This window comes from Heloderma suspectum, chromosome 1, assembly GCF_057233095.1.
Source record: "Heloderma suspectum isolate Gila_16-S chromosome 1, 16-S_ref, whole genome shotgun sequence".
Taxonomy (NCBI): Eukaryota; Metazoa; Chordata; class Lepidosauria; order Squamata; family Helodermatidae; genus Heloderma; species Heloderma suspectum.
In genome coordinates this window covers 142155091-142166159 of record NC_139458.1, presented here as the reverse complement: position 1 = coordinate 142166159, position 11069 = coordinate 142155091, and positions in this window count along the sequence as shown.

Genomic DNA, 11069 nt, shown 5'->3' with positions numbered 1-11069 from the left:
TGGGCAAGTCCCACTCTACTCCCTTATACAAAATGATTCAGGATAAAAGCCTCGAGTTGCCAGTGTCTATCCCAGTGAGGAATTCTGTTCCTTCAGTAGCAGTGTGACCAGTACTGGCTTGATAGATCCAGCTTTTCTCCAGACAATGCTGCAGAGGCAGGAGAAGCAGCACTTGGTTGAACTTCTCTCTGCCACGCAGCTATTAAAGTACATGGGCAGAAAATGCTTGAAAGTCAGACACTGGCACCCTTACATGAACTTACACTCCTTACTGCAGCCCAAGGTCTATCCAACACTACATTCAGCAACAAAGGGATTCACCCCTGTGAAGCTCAGTAACATGGTCACTGTAGATATGGCACCATTTCTATACAGATGCTGCTTCATGGGGTATTTTTCATTAGAAGAGGTGCTCTTCAAATCTCCAAGGTTGTGTTTCCACCAGCGATTTACTCCAACCTGGCTGTGCAGTGAGGTCTCTGTGTTTCCATGATGTCGTGGCCATTCAGCACCAGCCCCGCATTTTATCACGGAAAAACTACTTCTGAGACTGGTTACAGTCTGACTTTTCCAGCTTACTTCGGCTCCGTGACTGACCTGTTTCCACAACCGCACTGGGTTCAGTATCATAGTCGTGCCCATGGGGCATGTAGCCCAGCCCTTGTGGGGGTGTCGCTCACCTGCCCATGACCTCAGCACCTGCCTATGACCTCAGTGACCCAACCCTTTCCCTCTGCCTGTTTTCTGGAAGTTTCATTGCCGTTTTGGAGCAGGATGCCGAGGGACCAATTTTTGAAACATAATTGAAAATAAGTGCTAGAACACTAGTGCGTATAACCCTGCTATCGCAGGCAAACAAGTACTCCCACTACAGCCTGAAAATCAGATTTATCTCAGGTCGTCTTCCATCAATGTGCATACCCTCTATATCAGTATCTTCCCATGACTCTATACTCAATCTCAAAATAGCACTAACACGCATTTGTGCTATAGCGCAATAGTGCAATAGTGCATTTTCTGGAACAAGCCGCCTTGACCTCAACGGGAGTCAGCAGGCACCCCTGGACTAATGTGCTATTGTGAAATAGCGCTATTGCGCAATAGCACAAATGCATGTTCGTGCTATTTCGCGATTGAGTGATAGCAAGATACTGACGTGGAGAGTATGCGTATTAGAGGGAAAGGAAAAAAATGGGCGGAACCTGGCATAAGTCTAGGAAGTCTACTCAGAAGTAACTCCCATTGTGGTCAGTGAGGCTTGTTCCCGAGATTGCCATTAAGGGGAGTATAGCCTGGAGGGGAGAGCGTCTTTGATTGGTTGAGCAGCCCCTGCCAGTCTGATGACATTCACTTCCAATCCCCCCACCCCACCTGGAAGTATGTTTCTGTCAGCGGCTCATAATGGTGTGGAGAAGCCGTAACTCGAGTGGCGCACTACGGGAACAATGGGAAGGGTTGCAGTGCCTGATAACATGCAACCGCACCTTTGCTTTTTCACTCCTCTTCGTTAAAGTGCAATTGCGCTTTAAAACTCACTTTAAAGGGGGGGGGAGGGCTCGGAAGGCAGGGGGGAGACTGGCCAGAGTGAGGAAACTGGAGTGGAGCAGAAGAGGGAGAGGGAGGGGGGACTCAGCAAGAGGAGGAGGCAGGAACACAGATGAGGTAATCAGACCCAACCCTGACTCCACCCAGACATCAAGAAAATAATTTGATTAGAGCTTGTGGAACCAGCACAGAGCCCCAGGCTGCAGCGATGATAATCCGGGACCTTAAGCACTGTGGAAACTAGAAAAGGAGCAGATGTAACCGGGGTACATCACAACAAAGTTGCAAACAAAGTGAAGCCAATAGCATTGGAAGCACACTCCAAGGCTGCGTTGACACAAACAATTAGCTTGAATCAACCCCTAGCTAATGTATTTTTATTTATTTATATGCAGATTCTTAGGCTGCCGGCGCCATTTAGGATATAGTCCTCACAAGGCAGCTAACATATAACAAGCTATATTGAAACAACAAGTTCAAAAACTCAGCAAACAATCATAAAACCAGCACCATCTAACTAATATATGAGCCAGAATCATTCCACATATTGCTGAAAGCAGCACTTTCCGTTTCTGTTCTTTAGAAAGGAATCTGTGCCCCCTTGTTGTTGTTGTCGTCCAGTCGTGTCCCACTCTTCGTGACCCCATGGACCACAGCACGCCAGGCCTTCCTGTCCTCCGCTCTCTCCTGGAGCGTGCTCAAGTTCATATTCATTGCATCCGTGATGCTATCTAGCCATCTCATCCTCTGCCGTCCCCTTCTCCTTTTGCCTTCAGTCTTTCCCAGCATCAGGGTCTTTTCCAGGGAGTTTTCTCTTCGCATTAGGTGGCCAAAATATTTTGTTCGCAGTATTAGAGGGTGTCCTGCTGCACCCAGTCCCACAGTGCCTTTGGGAGAATCACAGAATAGTGGGGTTGGGAGGGGCCTACAAGCCCATCGAGTCCAACCCCCATGACTATTCCCTCCCTAGAATACAGAGCAGAGGGCAGCCGTGGTACTGGACTTTTGGCAAGGGGGAGGAAACAGGAAAGCCGAGGGAGATCGTGCATCCTGTTTACCCACTTCTGTATGTAATCACCGAAGTGGGGGGTTGCAGGGAGATTGTTATACAGAAATGCGAAAAGGGAAAGTGTAAGCTCACTCATGCTTCCGTCTCCTCTACAAGCTGCTATGCAAAGGCTTCCTATGTAGGGTAACCACATGCCAAGCAAGATAGGGCTCTTGTTCCTTGAAAAGCTGTGTTGAAGAGGGGATTCAGCAGGCCTTGTTTGTCAGGCCAGAATGCGGCGAGGATGAGAAAAGCAGCAACAGCTGAAATTCCTTCTTCACAGATCAGCAACTCCATCTTCGACTCTGCCCAGTTATCCTGTGCATATTTATTTATGGAAGCTGGTGTACCATAGTGGATAAAACACTAAAGCATGCATTAAGTCCCTAGTTTTAACCTCTCTTCTACTGTGCACTCACAAGGTGGCCTTTTTCAAGACACTCCCTAGCAGCCGCAATCCCCCCCCATGCCCATCTGCAGAATGGCCATAATACTGACGTGCCTGAAAGGGTTGCTGTAAGGGTTGCAGCGAGATAATGCCTGTGATGTGCTTGGACCCTGGCAAGCACAACACAAAAGTTTAGGATTGTTATTTGTTTATTACTTCAGTTTTTAGGCTGCTTCGTGATGGGTTCTTTTGTGTGACAAAAAGTGAGAGGAGGGACTCCTGTACATAAAGCATGGTCACACAATCCAGAAGGTAACCCCCACCCACCCCAAATTGCCTTCATTAATAGGAATGCAGCCTAAACAGTATGAGAGCTGACTTGTTATTTCATCAAACAAAAGAAAGGGGTCTGCCCAAATAGCAGGGGAAATGCAAGAGGCAAAGCCAATTGGGCACCATTATAATGTAATGAATAATAACTCTTCCCAGGGTGTTTCAAATATCTTTGTCAAGAGAAAGTGCAAGGAACCATACATACTGAGAAGCACATAATTAAAAACACACACTCTGGCATTAATCATCAACAATGAAACCTTAAAATACTAGCCACACTCTAATGTTGCTAGTACAAAACGTTCTGGTAATAATTATGTTTGTTTATGGCCCAGCCCTGCAAACCTACAGCCCACCCACCCACCACCCCCCGATTAAGGTATTCATGTATATATTTGAGGCAAAAGCCCGTCTCTAAAAAGCACAGAAACTGCCCTCATATTTTCTTACACAGGAACCAGCAGCAGAGCTGGTTCCAGGTTTTTGAGGGCCCTTGGGCAAGACATCCGCAGTGGACCCCTCCCTCAGAGAGTCTACCTGTCATTGCCCCCAGCTGCTGTTGCTCCGCCTCCTCTTTCTCATCATTGCTACGGCTTGCTGGCTTGACAGGCAGGGAGCAAGGAGGCAATGGCATCTACATCCTTGCCATCACGGTTGTCTGGGCCAGAATGAAAGGCAGGCGAACAGGCAGATGGCAACAGTGAAGAGGAGGAGCAATTCAAGGGGGCTCTTGCCAGTGCTCCCCTGCTGGGGTGTGTGCCCTCAGCAAGTGCCCGACCACGCCTACCTTTGATGCCATCCCTGGCCACCAGTACAGAGTCTGATTTTGACTTGGCTGAAATATCAACAGTTGCCATTACCAGAATACTATTGACTGAACATTCATGTTTTACTGAGACTATTCTGGAAGATGAGGAGCAAGCTGCATGTGGAAGCTCTGAAGAACTAGGACTCCCCCCCGCACTCCCAGCACATCAGGCCTATGAACCCCACCCAGCTCAACACTTAGAAGTTACTTTTGTGGTGACAATCAACCCAACAAGGAGGTAGTTTCCAAAATGACAGAAGATGCCACCACTTGGAATACTCAAGGGCAAACCTAAGTAACTGAATCAAAGAGATTTATTTGTTGGGGGAGGAGAGACCCAGCTTGGCACATCTGCAAGAACACCCACTTAGCTCCTAGGCCATTCAAAACCCAGTACTCAAACACATACAGGGCATCTCTACACCAGACTAAAATCCTGCATTTAATACGGGGCTTTCTGCTTCCATATTAAATGCAGGATCACGACGACTCCCTTTTTCACATGCTTCCCCCTCCCCAACCCCCTTCCCCCTCCTTCTCCCTGTATCTGAGTCTTCCATTATCTTTCATTGATTGCACTCCTCTTCTTGCCGCTTTTACTCTTTTCAGAGGAAACTGAAGCGGAACACAATGGGGTAACTTCATAGCTCATTATCTGCGATCTATTTAAAAATGGAACAAAGGGCATTTAGTGCAGGAGACGCCCTGAACGATCACCGCGTCATGTAAAGAGCCCACAAACTTCCATGAAGGAGCAATCTCAATAGCAAGATAAAAGCTCAGTGTAAAAGAGCCCGCAGTGTTTCTGTTATGTATATATGAATATATGTCAAATAGAGAGATACATACACACACTGGATTGCAGAAAGAAGAGAAATAAGGTTCATAATCAATAAATCACTTAGGTTTAGAATCAATAAAAGCTCTTATGTCAGTAACTTCACAAAGCAAAATTTTGAGACGTCCGTCCCAAATTCCTCTTAGAACTATAATTTCCAGGTAAAATGCAGATTTCCGTTCAGAGGGCTTTGGCGATTACCTGGCAGGCCACTGGACATGACTGGCGGGATACATTCAGCTTGTTAGGTTGCACACTGAGTAGACCCGCTGGAAGCTAAAGGGACTTCAAAATGCACTCTCATGTGTCTGAGAGTGAGACACTCTCAAACACAAATCTGTTTCCCGCCTCCCAGCTGAGCAGAGCAGAGCAGAGCAAGCTGCTCCAGCTGGTCCAGGGACTACAGAAGCAAGCAAGCTCCCAGAGAGCGAACGACCAGAGCGAGCGAACAGGGGGAGCAAACAGGAGTTGGCCAGGGGAGTTGCAGTGGTTGAAGAGACAAAGGAGACAAAGACTAAGAGGTAAGTGGGCTGCATGAAGCCCAGGGGGCTGCCCTTTATCCTTCTGATTGGCTGTGAGCTCACCAGGTGCTTCTGAGAGCTCCAACTGAATTGGGTGTGTGTGGCCTGAGTACTCCCAACAGCTGAGTGGGCGGGAAGCTTCAGTCTGTTTCCCACCTCCCAGCTGAGCAGAGCAGAGCAGAGCAAGCTGCTCCAGCTGGTCCAGGGACTACAGAAGCCAGCAAGCTCCCAGAGAGTGAGCGACCAGAGCGAGTGAACAGGGGGAGCAAACAGGAGTTGGCCAGGGGAGTTGCAGTGGTTGAAGAGACAAAGGAGACAAAGGAGACAAAAGAGACAGAGGCTAAGAGGTAAGTGGGCTGCAGGAAGCCCAGGGGGCTGCCCTTTATCCTTCTGATTGGCTGTGAGCTCACCAGGTGCTTCTGAGAGCTCCAACTGAATTAGGGGTGTGTGGCCTGAGTACTCCCAGCAGCTGAGTGGGTGGGAAGCTTCAGTCTGTTTCCCGCCTCCCAGCTGAGCAGAGCAGAGCAGAGCAAGCTGCTCCAGCTGGTCCAGGGACTACAGAAGCAAGCAAGCTCCCAGAGAGCGAGCGACCAGAGCGAGCGAACAGGGGGAGCAAACAGGAGTTGGCCAGGGGAGTTGCAGTGGTTGAAGAGACAAAGGAGACAACAGAGACAAAGGAGACAAAGGAGACAAAGACTAAGAGGTAAGTGGGCTGCATGAAGCCCAGGGGGCTGCCCTTTATCCTTCTGATTGGCTGTGAGCTCACCAGGTGCTTCTGAGAGCTCCAACTGAATTGGGTGTGTGTGGCCTGAGTACTCCCAACAGCTGAGTGGGCGGGAAGCTTCAGTCTGTTTCCCGCCTCCCAGCTGAGCAGAGCAGAGCAGAGCAAGCTGCTCCAGCTGGTCCAGGGACTACAGAAGCAAGCAAGCTCCCAGAGAGTGAGCGACCAGAGCGAGTGAACAGGGGGAGCAAACAGGAGTTGGCCAGGGGAGTTGCAGTGGTTGAAGAGACAAAGGAGACAAAGGAGACAAAAGAGACAGAGGCTAAGAGGTAAGTGGGCTGCAGGAAGCCCAGGGGGCTGCCCTTTATCCTTCTGATTGGCTGTGAGCTCACCAGGTGCTTCTGAGAGCTCCAACTGAATTAGGGGTGTGTGGCCTGAGTACTCCCAGCAGCTGAGTGGGCGGGAAGCTTCAGTCTGTTTCCCGCCTCCCAGCTGAGCAGAGCAGAGCAGAGCAAGCTGCTCCAGCTGGTCCAGGGACTACAGAAGCAAGCAAGCTCCCAGAGAGCGAGCGACCAGAGCGAGCGAACAGGGGGAGCAAACAGGAGTTGGCCAGGGGAGTTGCAGTGGTTGAAGAGACAAAGGAGACAACAGAGACAAAGGAGACAAAGGAGATAGAGGCTAAGAGGTAAGTGGACTGCAGGAAGCCCAGGGGGCTGCCCTTTATCCTTCTGATTGGCTGTGAGCTCACCAGGTGCTTCTGAGAGCTCCAACTGAATTGGGGGTGTGTGGCCTGAGTACTCCCAGCAGCTGACTGGGCGGGAAGCTTCAGTCTGTTTCCCGCCTCCCAGCTGAGCAGAGCAGAGCAGAGCAGAGCAAGCTGCTCCAGCTGGTCCAGGGACTACAGAAGCCAGCAAGCTCCCAGAGAGTGAGCGACCAGAGCGAGTGAACAGGGGGAGCAAACAGGAGTTGGCCAGGGGAGTTCGGCAGGGGAGGTCAAGGGGGAGGCCCTTAACATTTTTTTTCCATTTTTCATTTTATTTTATTTTTTAACTAACTTTTTTCCATTTATTTGTCTTGTAACACACACTTTCACACAAGTGGGACTCTGCTTTTAACCTCTACTGAGTAGAGGAACAGGCACAGGTTAGTCTAGAACAATCACAAAGCTAGACACAAAAAGGGAAAAGAGGCTATGGAAGGACAAGACTCTCCAGTGGTGGTGACCTGCAAGGTGTGTGCAATGTCTGTTTTCTTGCCTGAGAACAACATGGCTTACACCTGCAACAAGTGCAAGTTGATCACGCTGCTGGAAGAAAAAGTAAGTGGACTGGAGCAGCGACTGTTGACCCTCCGGGGAATAAGAGAACACGAAGAGTTCTTGGACAGAATGGGGGAACTACAGCAGCAAAGGGAAGACCAGAAGCTTGAAGAGCAACAGCAAGATGAGGCAGTGGGAAATGCTGAGGTGAAGAAAAATGGAGTAGAGGATACTCCTTGGAAAAGGGTGACAGTTAGGAGAAGAAGAACTAGACGCCACTCTGCACCAGTGGAAGCAGTAGAGCTGTGGAACCGATTCCAGGTACTTGCGGATGAGGACAGCCTGCCGAGGAAGAATCACAGGGGAACCTACATGAGAGTGAGCAAGAGGCTGAAGGTCAGTCAAACAGAGGTGATGAAACCCAGGCCTACAACAACAAGAAAAGAAGAGAGGTAGTAGTGGGAGACTCCTTGCTGCGTGGGATCGAGACCCAAGTATGTTGTGAAGACCCGTGGACTCGCCAGGTATGTTGTCTCCCGGGAGGATGAATTAGAGACATGAATGAAAGGTTGCCTGCACTCATAAAGCCCACTGACAGGTATCCCTTTCTTCTCATCCATGTGGGAACAAATGATACCGCCAAGCGGAGCTACGAAGAGATCACGTCAGACTTTGAAGCTCTGGGAAGGAAACTCAAGAACTTTGGGGCCCAGATAGTTTTCTCATCCATCCTTCCAGTAGTTAGAAGAGGGATAGAAAGGGAACGAAAAATACTCCGGGTGAATGACTGGCTATGAAGGTGGTGCCGACGAGAGAGATTTGGATTCTGGGACCACGGGCTATACTTCCTGGAAGATGGGCTGTTGGCAAGGGATGGGTTGCACCTCACAAAGGATGGGAAGAATGTGTTTGGCCACAGCATGAAGAACTTCATCAGGAGGGCTTTAAACTGAATCCTACGGGGAAGGGAGATGTAATGTTGGGGGTAACAATGGACCTAGGCGCATGCAGTGCAACAGAGAGAACAGCTCTGATAGCGCCCAATAATAGTCTTCAGACACATGTAGGAAGAAAGCCAGACTATGAAGCACATGGTCTTCGATGTCTATATACTAATGCCCAGAGTATGGGAAACAAACAGAACGAACTTGAACTCTTAATACAGGAGAGAAATTATGACTTGACAGGTATAACTGAGACTTGGTGGGATGACTCTCATGACTGGAATACAGCAATTGAAGGATATAACTTGTTCAAAAAGAACAGGAGGAACAGAAAGGGAGGTGGGGTTGCACTGTATGTGAAAAATACATATCTCTGCACAGAAATACAGGAGGAGGAGCTTGGTAGCCCCATCGAGAGCATCTGGATCAAAATAAATGGAGCAAAGAATAAAAGGAACCTGGTGGTCGGAGTCTACTACCGGCCACCCAACCAAGGAGAAGACGAGGATGAAACTTTTGAAAAGCAAATAGCCAATGTTTTAAGGAAGCATGATGTAGTAGTAATGGGGGACTTCAATTTCCCCGATATTTGTTGGGAGACAAATTCTGCAAAACATGGCCCCTCCAGGAAAATCCTGACTTGTGTGGCGGATAACTTCCTCCTACAGAAAGTAGAGGAAGGAACTAGAGGATCGGCTATCCTTGACTTGATCCTAACCAACAGAGATGACTTAGTGGATAAAGTAGCAGTTACAGGAACTCTGGGGGAAAGCGACCATGTTGCACTTGAGTTCTTGGCTCTAAGGGAAGCAAAAGCCGAGTGTAGTCAAATGCGTACCCTAGATTTTAGGAAGGCTGATTTTAATAAACTCAGAACAATGATCAGTAAGGTCCCATGGCAAGCGACTCTAACGAGAAAAGGAGTCCAAGATGGGTGGGAGCTTTTAAAAAAGGAAATTCTCAAGGCACAATCACAAACAATTCCAACAAGAAGAAAAGGTGGAAGACAACAGAAGAAGCCAATGTGGCTTCACAAAAAGCTTAGGGATGACCTGAAAACAAAAAAGGACACATATAGGAAGTGGAAAGAAGGCCAAGCAACAAAGGAAGAGTGCAGGCAGGTAGCACAGAATTGCAGGGATGGTGTCAGGAAGGCTAAAGCTGAGAATGAGCTGAGGTTAGCGAGGGATGCTAAAAACAACAAAAAGGCTTTCTTCAGCTACGTGCACAGTAAAAGGCAGAGGAAGGAAATGGTTGTTCAGCTATTAAATAAGGATGGCAAAACGATAACAGATGACAAAGAAAAGGCAGAGGTGCTCAATTCCTACTTTGGCTCAGTCTTCTCCCAAAAGAGGGTCTATGACCCCCCTGGCAAAGGCAAAGTGCAGGCTGAAGGGGCAGGATTGCAGCTTGAGATCGATAGGCATATGGTCAAGGAACACATAATTACTTTGAATGAGTTCAAATCTCCAGGGCCAGATGAACTGCATCCTAGAGTCATAAAGAAACTGGCAGAAGAACTCTCAGAACCGCTGTCTATTCTCTTTTTGAGAAATCATGGAGGACGGGGGAAGTGCCAGATGACTGGAGGAGGGCTAATGTTGTCCCTACCTTCAAAAAGGGTAAAAAGGAGGAACCTGGGAACTACAGACCAGTCAGTCTGACATCAATCCCTGGGAAAATTCTGGAGCAGATGATAAAGCAATCCATCTGGAAGCACCTTGAAAACAATGCAGTGATTACTCGAAGCCGTAATCAAAGTGATTACTTGAAAACAACAGAATGACATTTCATAGGGATAAATGCCAAGTTCTGCACCTAGGAAAAAGAAACCAAATGCATGGTTACAAGATGGGGGATACGTGGCTCAACAACACTACAAGCGAGAAAGATCTTGGAATTGTTGTCAATCACAAGCTGAATATGAGCCAACAATGTGATGTGGCTGCAAAAAAGGCAAATGCTCTTTTGGGCTGCATTAATAGAAGCATAGCTTCCAAATCCCGGGAAGTACTAGTTCCCCTCTACTCAGCACTGGTTAGGCCTCATCTGGAGTACTGTGTCCAGTTCTGGGCACCACACTTGAAGAAGGATGCAGACAAACTGGAGGGGGTTCAGAGGAGGGCAACAAAGATGGTCAGGGGACTGGAAACAAAGCCCTATGAAGAGAGACTGAAAGAACTGGGCATGTTTAGCCTTGAGAAGAGAAGACTGAGGGGAGATATGATAGCACTCTTCAAGTACTTGAAAGGTTGTCACAGAGAAGAAGGCCAGGATCTCTTCTCGATCATCCCAGAGTGCAGGACACGGAATAATGGACTCAAGTTACAGGAAGCCAGATTCCAGCTGAACATCAGGAAAAACTTCCTGACTGTTAGAACAATACGACAATGGAACCAATTACCTAGGGAGGTGGTGGGCTCTCCCACACTGGAGGCATTCAAGACGAGGCTGGACAGCCATTTGTCAGGGATGCTCTGACTTGGATTCCTGCACTGAGCAGGGGGTTGGACTCAATGGCCTTGTAGGCCCCTTCCAACCCTACTATACTATTCTATGATTCTATGTCCTAGACCAACATTAGAATGACAGAATGGGGTGGTGGTGGTCCTGTAGGCTATCTAGTCCAACCCCTGTTCAATGCAGGACATCTAGAGCTAGTGCA